We start from the raw sequence: 13,155 nt of genomic DNA on the forward strand, positions 1-13,155 counted from the left end.
ATTACCTTGTATTTCACATTATGGCTCAGTAGCAGACGTTTTTGTAAAAATAGGCTAACGATTGTGTCATAACCACGTGACTTTCTGTCGCATAGTAGACAAATTACCGTATAGTCAGGAGAAGCTTGCAGGCAGTTTCGACTCACATTAGTTGTTTAAGTTTAATTACTAATGTTAACTAGCATTTTAGTTAGCAATTATTAGCCTGTGCCTATGTTATCTCCTAACATATACCTACGCTCTCCGTCTCTGTAAGATTGGGAATGATTGAGATTTCTCTTGGCACAGCTACCAGAAGACTTCCAACTTTCAGACAGGTTGCTCACATCACATCTACGTTGTCAAGCTCAGTTGGAGGCTGCGCAGTAACACCAGAGCCGGTCTACGGAGAGCCATTTCACTCCCTATATAGCTCCATTGTACCAAATTTAGTTGCAGTTCCATCAGAGTTCCACTGGGGGTGATCTATGGCGCTAGACAGCTAAATTTGTCTTTTTCGCCTGGTTGCCGTTGACAAATCTCATATTTGATCGTAGTTTTTGCAAGTTCAACATGGATTATAGGTCGAAAGTTGAATGAACGAGTACTTATGTCCTTTCGATTCCTTACAGGTTGAGTTGTTGTTGCCCATAACACGCTAGCATTCTGCTAATGAATGCTGATTGGTCAGTGAAGGACTGATTACAACCAGAGATCCCACTTAATGGCATCCGAAGCAGAACCAGAATGTTAGAGTGAATATTTCGGCGTGGTCTTTAAAACATTAGCAAACCTCTTTCTAGCACGTGTATTGACAGGGAGAGCCTAACCTGTCAGCTGTGTTGTCGATGCCTCGAGAGAAAAAAGGAAGTGACTCAGAGTTGGCCGTAAATCAGTATTTCTGGCCGTACAATGTAAGTACGTTTATTTCATTAGGATAATGCACATTAATCAACATTTCCATAAATGCACCAGTGTTAGCCAGTCAGCTAATTTTCAACTGTAGTCCTAGCATGTTTTATGGTGGGAAGAAACCAGAGCACCTGGAGGAAACCCACGCAAACACGGGGAGAACATTCAAATTCAGTAAGGCCTGGGACGACCTGGACTCAAACCCAGAACCTTCTTGCTGTGAGGCAGAAGTGCTACCCACTGAGCCATCATGCTGCCTTATGTATATGACGTCACTGACATTTTAAAAGGTTTTTTTGAACAAAAAAGCCACTTTAAAACACTCAGCAGTGTGTATTTTCTTATCCTCCCCTTTCAAATGAAACATTCAAATTACTAGACAAAAAATATATATCCTAAGAAAAGTGGATTTTGAGGGGTATAGCTCCATAGACCACCATTCATTCTGCACTGGAACTGAAACCAGTTCAGAAGCTGGAAGTATCGAGAGAGTGGAACTTCTTCCCTTATTAGAAATTATTTGGTAACGCACAGCCATCACTGGAAAAGTGCTTATAATAGACTTCACTGGTTTCCGTGGAAGTCCGCTTTGTCCATTAATATTACTGTCTATGGGTTTGGCGTGTCAGTGTCACGTTTTGCCATTGCGCCGAGGCGTGAACATTACATGCATTATGAAGGTGCTATACCAGCTGGGGGCGATACTTTTCCTCAATGCCAACAATTCCCCATGGACCAAAGAGAAGAACAGTATATTCCAAACTCCTTCCCTGCCATAGATTAATATATATCTATACACTGACTAGATGTCGCCTTGGCTACTGTTGTTCATTGGAACGAATGCGTCAATAGAGCCGCCATCTTGGCAGGGGGGACCCACTCCTCTTTAATGCATCAGCATCAATGTAGGTAAATGTCTAACAGAAATAAAATCACTATAAATCGTCAAAATCTCATGCGATTTGCTAGTTTTTTTGGTTCATTTCCAAAGGTCAGACATGTATTTATGATCGAGTCCAGAGAAAATTTAAGCTTTTAATATTAATATAATCTACTTATTCATGTTAAAAATGTAATGCGTAGTAGCCCTAGGTTTATTAGTTACATTCTTCCACTTAAGTAAACTTAAAATGAACTATCTCTACTCACCTTAGTCTAGCCTACTGCATGCAAAATGGCTACAATGGTGTGACTTATTTGAAAATTCATGTTAAATAATTTAAACATTTGAATTGTATTGATTTACTTTGTACATCAGCAAGTCTGCAATACAATGTGCTGTACGTTTATACAAGATGTTTCCACATTAAAACACAAAATAGTAAATTATCATTTGAGTCTATTTTTATCAACTCTAATATGTGATCGTTTGTCTCCTTCCTTATAGCATTTATATAAATATTAAAGTTAGTTTTGTTTGTGATTTAAAAGTGTAGCTTTATCATCATGTGCAACAAACAAAAACAAAACAAAGGGACTAATTTGTTGTTTGTTAATACAAAGAATATTTATTATAATCAGTTCACAGATCTGAGTCCAAACGGACTGAAATGTGCAGTCTCACCCCTCCATTATTTATTCATTTATTTCTGTATGTATTTATTTATTTAACGAGACTTTAAGTCATGTTTCATCGTCCACAGTCCGAGGCCTGCCAGACTCCCTTTAGGAAACGTTTGATTTAAACTTCAGCAGGCTGTGACAGTCTGCTCCGCTCAGTCCTGGTTCTGGTTCTGCCAGGCTTCCCTTCACTCCAGCGGGCCCAGCAGTATGGCCTGGGCCTCCAGCTGTGTGGAGTTGGTTTTGGCTCCTAGGAAGTGGGCAGTGAGTTCCAGATCTTGCAGCTGCAGACGGACTCTGCTGCCCCGTTTTAGCTTCTCTCTGTACGAAATCGACGTACAGGTCGTCCTGGACTACGTGGCAGATCCTCCCGATCACCACTCTGTCTTTGGCCGGTCCCATTTGGATCAGTGGCTGTGTTCCTGTCCGGGGGGAAGAGATGCTGCCGCTAGCCACGGAACTCTCTGCCTCCCGCTGCCACCGCAGCTCAGATTGTAGGTCTTCAGGTTAGGTTTTCATTTCTTTTGTTCGAACATTCATAAGCAGCACAAAAGTCTGGCATCTTTAGCGTTGATCTGAATGCGGGAAAACTAATTTGGTGCTTCAGACCCCCGTTCCTAAATGGCGGCGGTGTTGATGCATGCTTAGAAGTCCAAGACGAAATCTAGTCAGTATATATATATATATATATATATATATATATATATATATATATATATATATATATATATATATATATATATGTTTATATATATACAGTGAGGAAAATAAGTATTTGAACACCCTGCTATTTTGCAAGTTCTCCCACTTGGAAATCATGGAGGGGTCTGAAATTGTCATCGTAAGTGCATGTCCACTGTGAGAGACATAATCTAAAAAATAAAATCCAGAAATCACAATATATGATTTTTTAACTATTTATTTGTATGATACAGCTGCAAATAAGTATTTGAACACCTATCTATCAGCTAGAATTCTGACCCTCAAAGACCAGTTAGTCTGCCTTTAAAATGTCCACCTCCACTCCATTTATTATCCTAAATTAGATGCACCTGTTTGAGGTCGTTAGCTGCATAAAGACACCTGTCCACCCCATACAATCAGTAAGAATCCAACTATTAACATGGCCAAGACCAAAGAGCTGTCCAAAGACACTAGAGACAAAATTCTACACCTCCACAAGGCTGGAAAAGGCTACGGGGAAATTGCCAAGCAGCTTGGTGGAAAAAGGTCCACTGTTGGAGCAATCATTAGAAGAAGCTAAACATGACTGTCAATCTCCCTCGGACTGGGGCTCCATGCAAGATCTCACCTCGTGGGGTCTCAATGATCCTAAGAAAGGTGAGAAATCAGCCCAGAACTACACGGGAGGAGCTGGTCAATGACCTGAAAAGAGCTGGGACCACCGTTTCCAAGGTTACTGTTGGTAATACACTAAGACGTCATGGTTTGAAATCATGCATGGAACGGAAGGTTCCCCTGCTTAAACCAGCACATGTCAAGGCCCGTCTTAAGTTTGCCAATGACCATTTGGATGATCCAGAGGAGTCATGGGAGAAAGTCATGTGGTCAGATGAGACCAAAATAGAACTTTTTGGTCATAATTCCACTAACCGTGTTTGGAGGAAGAAGAATGATGAGTACCATCCCAAGAACACCATCCCTACTGTGAAGCATGGGGGTGGTAGCATCATGCTTTGGGGGTGTTTTTCTGCACATGGGACAGGGCAACTGCACTGTATTAAGGAGAGGATGACCGGGGCCATGTATTGTGAGATTTTGGGGAACAACCTCCTTCCCTCAGTTAGAGCATTGAAGATGGGTCGAGGCTGGGTCTTCCAACATGACCATGACCCGAAGCACACAGCCAGGATAACCAAGGAGTGGCTCTGTAAGAAGCATATCAAGGTTCTGGTGTGGCCTAGCCAGTCTCCAGACCTAAACCCAATAGAGAATCTTTGGAGGGAGCTCAAACTCTGTTTCTCAGCGACAGCCCAGAAACCTGACTGATCTATGGGAGATCTGTGTGGAGGAGTGGGCCAAAATCCCTCCTGCAGTGTGTGCAAACCTGGTGAAAAACGTTTTGACCTCTGTACTTGCAAACAAAGGCTACTGTACCAAATGTTAACATTGATTTTCTCAGGTGTTCAAATACTTATTTGCAGCTGTATCCTACAAATAAATAGTTAAAAAATCATACATTGTGATTTCTGGATTTGTTTTTTTAGATTATGTCTCTCACAGTGGACTTGCACCTACGATGACAATTTCAGACCCCTCCATGATTTCTAAGTGGGAGAACTTGCAAAATAGCAGGGTGTTCAAATACTTATGTTCCTCAATGTATATATACACCCATACACCCACCAGTTAACCTACAGAGAACTGCTGCTGTCATTTTATCAGAGAATGAAACGGTGACGCTTACAGGGAGCTGAGATTGAGTCTGCCCGTAGGTTTAAAGTGCCCACGTTATGCTCATTTCAGGTTCCTAATGTATTTTGAGGTTGTACCAGAATAGGTTTAATAAAAAAAAAAAAAACATATTTTTGTTGTACTGCACGTTGCTGCAGATCCTCTTTTAACCCTGTGTGTTCAGGTCTGTGTTTTAGCTACAGAGTGAGGCATCACACTTCTCTCCCATCTTTGATGGGAGGCAGTAGCTAGGTAAGGATCACATCAGCTAGCTGTTTGTTTCTACAACTTCAGTTAGTACAAGGCAGGATTAGCCGGGAGACGCGAGAACGAGGGTGCACTTCCAACTTTGCATGGAATACCTGCAGAACAGGGACATTTAAGTAGTTCTTTTGAAGATTATGGTGAACTAGCGTGTGTAGCAGTGTTTTGCCATTAAGAACGAGCTAGCATGCTAGCGCTAACCACCTCGTCTCGGCTATTGGCGTAGAAAGCCCTACAGATTTTGAACAGCTCACCCGGAGACTGAAGGCAGAAGACATTCAGAAACCGTATCTCACTCAAAACAGCATGGATGGTTTTTTTCCCCAAGTTTGTATGCATGTGGAAGTACCAGAGACACAAAATAACACCCAAAATGATTTTTTTTCATAATATGGGCACTTTAAAAAAGATAGCACAGCAGTGCTGCTTACATTTAAGCAAGAAACCATGCCAACAAGAGCATACATGGGATATAGGAGTTTATCAGTGAGAGAGTACAGACTGTTATGACAGGGGTTCTGACCCAGAACACAGAGAAATCACATGCTGACAGAGTAACAACAAAATCAAACATTTTAATGAGAGTCTGTACTTAAAGTAACCAAGGATGGTAGGAACAGGGCTTGAGGAGTCAGAATTGGATCGATGCTGAGGCGGGCAAGCGGTAGTGCGTCCAAACGGTCTCTCTTGAATCTGAACAGGTAGGTGGCAAAGTCTGAGCGGTGATGAGCTGGCCGAACAGCAGACAACGGCAGCAGGTCTTGAGGCAAAGGTCTGAACAAAGAAGCAGGGAGTTAACATAAGCATGAGGAATACAGGTCTAGGAAAAAATGAACAAAGTCTAAACTTAGAGCCAAATTACCACACTGTAATGTTTTTTAACCCCCGAAAATCAATACATGGACGTAAAGTATTGTCTTTCTTGTCTACAAAAAAGAACCCAGACCCATCAGGAGACGACGAGGGATGGATGAGACAAGGCCTGCAGCCAGAGAGTCGCCAATGTATTTCTCCATCGACTCTCTCTCTGGTCGAGACAGATTGTACAGACGACTCAACGGCAAAGGGGCCCCTGAAAGCAACTCAATCGGGAGGAACAATAAGGGGTGCAGAATTGCCCTCTGCGGGAGGCACAGCTGAACCAAGACACTGAGTGACAGCGACTACTCCAACTGTGAATGGAGTGATGTTTCCAATCAATCTGAGGGTTATGGAGGCTCAGTCAGGGGAAACCAAGGATAAGTGGGGTGGTAGAGGCGGACATGACTTTAAAACGAATGATTTCACGATGATTGCCAGACAAAACTAACTTAACGGGGACTGTTTGATGAGTGATCTCAGCTAGGAGATCCAGGGCAGTAACACGGAGGGGGGGTTGGATGTGGCTCAATGGAAAAAACGGCTTGAGTAACTAGATTATGATTGATGAAATTATCCTCAGCACCAGAGTCAATGACAGCTGAGAGCGGCAGATGTAGAGTTTGGTATTGCAAAGTTGCTGGAACTTGAATATATATATATATATATATATATATATATATATATATATATATATATATATATATATATATATATATATATATATATATGTATATGTTCAGATTTGGCCTCAGTTTTAAAAACTCTATTATATATATATATATATATATATATATATATATATATATATATATATATGTATAAGATCGAGAAGGCTGGAGGATTGGTGGGATTTCTGTGGGTGCCTGCCCATGTTGGGGTAGATGGGAATGAGATACCAGATAAGGCAGCTAAAATGGCACTGAAAAGACACACTGATTTAAGGGTATGTGTTGGGATATCTGAATGCCGGTCTGTTATTAGGAAAAATGTTATAGCATTGTGGCAAAGGCAGTGGGAAAAGGAAAAAGAGGGGGTCGTCATATTTTTTCAATTCAAAATAGGGTCCAGGCAGAGCAGTGCTATTTGGGCAAAGAAAGAAGACACTCTGTAATGACAAGGCTGAGACTTGGGCATTGTGGACTTGCATGGGATCTAGCAAAGATGGGCAAGCATCAGGATGGACTTTGTGGAACCTGCAAACAGCAACAAACTGTTCAACATGTACTTTTGGATTGTCTTCAATACAAAAATGAAAGGAACATTTTGGGGTAGCGTCAGCTCCCCTAAAATAGGCCTAACGATTTGTGGCCTGGTTTCAAACCAGTATATTCAGTAAGAATATGTATGATGTAACCCTAATATCTTCCTCTTTTTGATTTTCTTTGATTTGTTCTGTAACAAAACAAAGAGTCCCTTTACTGGACAAATTCCAGTTCAGGATGTCCTGTTAACATTCTTTAAAAAGGACAAGGCATTGTGGGTCTGCTGTAAGCTGGGAATCCTTGCCTCAGCTCACGACAGAGTCATCAAGATTTACCAATATCAAACTGAGGATCCCCGCCTCAGTTCACTCCCGACTCAAAAGAATCTGTCAAGAACACCAGGTATTTATTTTAAATGGTCTTACCTGAGATTCAAAATTAACTATTCTGGGGTGTTGTGGAGATGCCAGCACTCTCAGTGACTTTCTGAAAGAGAAATTACTCCTAAATATTTGAGCGGTTAGGTTTATATTTATTTAAATGTTTTATTTTCATATATCATCTTTCTAGGAGTGAGGGCGGGGGGGGTGACATATTTTAAAGTGTTATACTCCCGCTGACCGTCCTGTCCAGTGGTTCTTTTAACCTGCTTTTAATCTCTGGGTTTCTTTTAAACAGCGTTTCATATAACCAAACTTGTTTTTTAAAAAAGGAGGTTTTTAAGTGTTTTATCAGTTGTCTTCTTGTGCCCGTTTAACCCAAACCTAACCCTAACATCTTCCTCTTATTGATTTTCTACAGAATCCAGTCTTTCAAGTTGTTGGGACTAGCCTAGAAATCTATGCAAATTTATTTTGCAGCCAGGTTCAGTCTAGGCACTCTCCGTTGGCTTGCGAGCTGGAAAAAAAAAATTTTGGTGGGTGGGCGGGCTTATGGTTGCTGCTGCTGGGAACAGCGGTTTTCTGGAAGACTTGGAGTTAAGCTTTTCTTTGAGAAAAGAACAAAGAACGGCACAGAAATCATTCTTAAAAAAGGAAGATGTGTTCGGAGTTTTGCCAACCGGATACGGCAAAAGTTTAATCTATCAACTAGCTCCTTCTTCGTTGCTCTGCCTGGTTGTAGCGCTATCCTATTACGTGCAGAGGGAATTTGAAAGACAACCGTTTATCCTGCCCCTCGGACTAAGCCCTGCCAATGGTGAGTTCCCAGACCATTCACAGAGTGACTAGGGTTGGGTACCTTTTGCATCTGAACCAATACTAGTCCCGATACCGGTACCTGAAATTTGGTTCTCGATACCCAACGGTACTTTTTTTCGGTACTTTCCCTCTGCAATTACAAAACAAATTGAATATATATAAATTGAATATATATATATATATATATATTGACTGAAGCCGAAGCACTGCTACTAAGGCACAGAGATATTGGCAGCGGGGCTCTGCGGCTGGCGAAAAGTCACTGTTTCTGGGTTACTGGACAACCAAATGCCGCTGCCATGACTGAGATCCGCGGGGCTCCGCGGCTGGCGCAAAGTCACTGTTTCTGGGTTACTGGACAGGCAGCGGCCCGCGGAGCTCAGTCAGGGCAGCGGAATTTGGTTGTCCAGCAACCCAGAAACAGTGACCCCGCGGGCTGCCGATATCTCTGTGCCCGAGTAGCAGTGCTTCGGCTGTAGCCTACTTCCACCCAATATAGTCCCAAGTCAATATCTACCTAGGAAATCGTCTAGTCTTAATCTGCATTGCTATTTTTACTTGTTGTGAATACGCAGGCCACAAGAAGTAATTAGGTTTTGTTTTTGTTGTTGTTGGGTCACTTTTACTTACGACATGCTAACGGCAACAAAGGATTCCATTCATTACGCAAAGCAAAGCTAGCGGTGCTGGCGCCGGACTAAAACAATGCATGCACTGAGACAAAAATGCGTTTGCCCACATATATAAATATAGAGGAGACGGTGAATAACCCTATTTCAACAAATGGTGGCGTATTCCTTTAACCAAATAAATTTACTCCTTTACTGTACTTCAGTCTAAATGTTGAGCTACTTGTACTTTACTTGAGTCTCTTCTTTTCATGTCACTTTCTACTTCTACTCCGTTACATTTCAGAGAGAAATATTGTACTTTTTACTCCACTACATTCATCTAACAGCTTTAGTTACTAGTTACTTTACACATTAAGATTTCTGCACACAAAACATATAGTTTATATAATCTTTTGTTTTATTATAAATTAAACTAGCCAACAATATAATGGCCTACAAGTCCAGCTGAAATGATTAGACCATTAAACACACAACAGTTTGGATCCTTTACACTTTCTAAAATGGGAGGATTTTTATACTTTAACAAAAACATTTTCTGATGATACTTACACACTTTTACTGAAGTAACATTTTCAATGCAGGACTTTTACTGTAACAGAATTTTTACAGTGTGGTATTAATACTTTTACTGTAACAGAATGTATTTACAGTGTGGCATTAGTACTTTTACTGCAGTACATGATCTGAATACTTCTTCCAGCGCTGACAACAATAAAAGCAGACATATTGTAGTGTTGACCATGGTAGATGATAGGGGCTGGCTGCTATTCAGTAAACAGTTTACTTTGAGTAGATTATAGAATATGGGATTCATTCAAATAAATCTTCTGCCACATTCTGAGAAAGAAAAGTCTGGAGAATGTCTCAGAGGAACAAAGTCATCTTTGTGTTGACGGTAGTTAACAAACTTTTAGCTAAAAGATACAAAAACATGCCCTCAACTTGATTCAAAAGTAACATTTTCATCCTCACTTTGTCCATTTATGGGATAGTAATAATAGTAATCATTAGACGTTCATAGATTGTTCATGCAGCTGGGAGAGCTAACTTTGTTCATGTGCATATATAGCTTTGAAAAGGTCAGTAATCTGAACTGGATTTGATGGAACTGGCAGTGTTTCCCTCTCCACTCTCCTGCATGATAATATTACAGTTCATCTACAAAACTCTGTTAAGAGTATATGCTTAAAATACACAACACACATCAAAGTGTCTCATCTTGTTTCATTGAATATTTCTGGCCTCTTTTTCCGTGTGTGTCGGGGTTATTTTACATTTTTGTCATTTTTTCAAAATTTGCGTCTCCTTTTTGGGTGTTTTTGTCTCTTTGTTTTAGAACATGCTGTGACAGACCCTAACCCACTCTGACCCTAACCCAACATCTGGATGTCCAAGTGAACTCCAGTTTGCTTCAAACTCTGTTATGAGTATTTTTTAAATAAACAACACATGTGACTCATTGTCGAGTGTCTCATTTAGTTTCACAGAACATTTTGATCCCCGGATTCTTGTCAACTTGTGATTCCATTGAAACTGTTTGGAGTTTGCATGTGAGGAGACCTGAAAAGAGAACCTTCCTGCAGTCAGTTATCTTGAGCACGATGGTGGGTTATCCTTGGTGAACAGCGACATCTAGTGGTTGCATCGCAGGAAAGCAGGTTCACTTTCTACAGCCTTTAAAAATAACACTATTTTACAAGATAACGGACAGATTTCAATGATTCAGCATCCCATTTTGATTCTGATTTGTAAAGTACTTGTACTGTTCCATCTCCAGAAGGCCTATGCTTCTTAAAGGGGATGGTTTTGTTCTTCAACAGCCCCACAGTCCTCAGGTTTGGGCTATAGAGGCTCCTGGTTTGGTTTCAGGTGTCTCCTTTATGAAGTGTTAGTACTGGAAACATAGCAAACAGTTAGTTATTCTCATCGTGACAAACTTCTGCGTTGTGTTGGAGTTTCTTCAAACGAGACACTGCGACAGAGAGATCTCTCTGTCGATCTGTTTATTCTGGTGACATATGCAACCCTAACCAGCCCCTCCTCATCAGCTGAAGCAGCCGGTCTTCAAGCTTTTAGGAGATTTTCCCTCTTCCACTTTAACAGCAGAAGAATTGATTTGCAAACATCAGCCATGACCCGGCACCAGCTGAGCTTCAGATGTGATTAATGACAAACCAGGAAGGAGTTAACATTCAGTAATCACTGGGACAGAGACACAGAGGTGGAGATGGAGGTCGACACAACCCACCAAACAAACCACCGGCACACAGAAATGTGTATCAACTTAGCATAGGCTAAGAACCCTCTGAATTTACACACTTTGCATGTAAGTCGTTTTTTCATTGAAAGCAGTGAAACCTGTGTGATGTCAGCTTGTTAAATGTGAATATTTTCTAGTTTCTTCTCTCCTGTGGGAAAGTAAACTGAATATCTTTGAGTTGTGGACAAAACAAGACATTTGAGGACTTCATCTTGGGCTTTGGGAAACACTGATCCACATTTTAGAGACCAAACAACTCATCCACTCATCCAGACAATAATCCACACATTAATACATGATGAAAATAAATGTTGTAGTTGCAGCTCTTTGAGAAGATTAAGTGGAAGATCCTTAAGCCCTGGTGCAATGGTTCCTGCACACAAGAAGTTAATATGATAGAACTTATAAAAAGCTTGAGTGCAGGAGAGGAAGGAAGCCTGACAGCTTCTTCACTCCCCTAATGTTGGAGCCGACATTATGATTTGGATATTAACTTTTATTTTGATGAATGGTGCATAAATATATTGATATTGAGAGGAAAGCTAGTCATTATAAACATGTAATATACATATAGTATAGTGGAGTTGTGTTAATTGGTCTTGGTATGTGGCTTATCGTCACACCCTTTTGACAGTCAGCTGATTGATCAATAATAGCATCAGTTGGTATATCAGTTGGTCATTCTGTTTTTGTTCTTTGGTTTGGAGTCACTGAGTAATTGTGAAATTAAGTTGGATTTTTAGTCATATTTAGGCGTGTTGTCCAGACGCCTTCCAAAGAAACAAATACTGTTCGATAGTTGCTCCTTACGTAATACGAAAAAGAGAAAAACACATAACACATACAAATATATACATATTATATACAGCAAAACGATAAAAAAAAAACAACCAAGAAAACAAAAATGTCTGTATGTAGACTGAAAGTTGTAGGTCCAAACCTGGTGAGCAGCATTGAATTCTAAGGTCTAAAATCCAAAACGAAGAAGTCAAATATGATATGAAAGGTAGCCGTGTTGGGTTCAAACCTTCTTGCTACCAGAGAGCAGTGGTGGAGGAAGTACTGAATCTCAGTACTTAAGTAAAAGTACAAATAACCAGAGACATATTTACTTTAGTAAAAGTATATGTACCACAATGACAACCCTACTTAAGTAAAAATTAACTGCTTTTAAATGTACTTAGATTAAAGGTCCCATGGCATGAAAATTTCACTTTATGAGTTTTTTTTTAACATTAATATGCATTTCCCCAGCCTGCCTGTGGTCCCCCAGTGGCTAGAAATGGTGATAGGTGTAAACCGAGCCCTGGGTATCCTGCTCTGCCTTTGAGAAAATGAAAGCTCAGATGGGCCGATCTGGAATCTTCTCCTTATGAGGTCATAAGGAGCAGGGTTACCTCCCCTTTCTGCGGGCGGCTGTGGCTCAGTGGTAGAGCGGTTGCCTGCCAATCGGAAGGTTGGTGGTTTGATCCTTGGCCCTGCAGTCCCATGTCGAAGTGTCCTTGGGCAAGACACTGAACCCTGAGTTGTAAATGTGTATGAGTGTTTATGTGATGAGCAGTTGGCAGCCTTGACATGTATGATGATGTTAAAGTGCTTTGAGTAGTCGTTAAGACCAGAAAAAACAGTCCATTTACATTCTCTGCCATGAGAGAGACATCATGGCTTTCAAAGTTGGTCATTGCACTATTGAGTCTACTTAAGTAAAGTACAGATACGTGAAAAATGTATCTACTTAAGTACAGTAACAAAGTATTTGTACTTTGTTACATTCCACCACTGCCAGAGGGTGGCGCTATAGGAAACCTCAGGAGGACCACACATTTAAAAGTTTCAGTTCAGATCATACAGAAAACACAAAGACAGTAATC

Source organism: Perca flavescens, chromosome 5 (assembly GCF_004354835.1).
Source record: "Perca flavescens isolate YP-PL-M2 chromosome 5, PFLA_1.0, whole genome shotgun sequence".
NCBI lineage: Eukaryota > Metazoa > Chordata > Actinopteri > Perciformes > Percidae > Perca > Perca flavescens.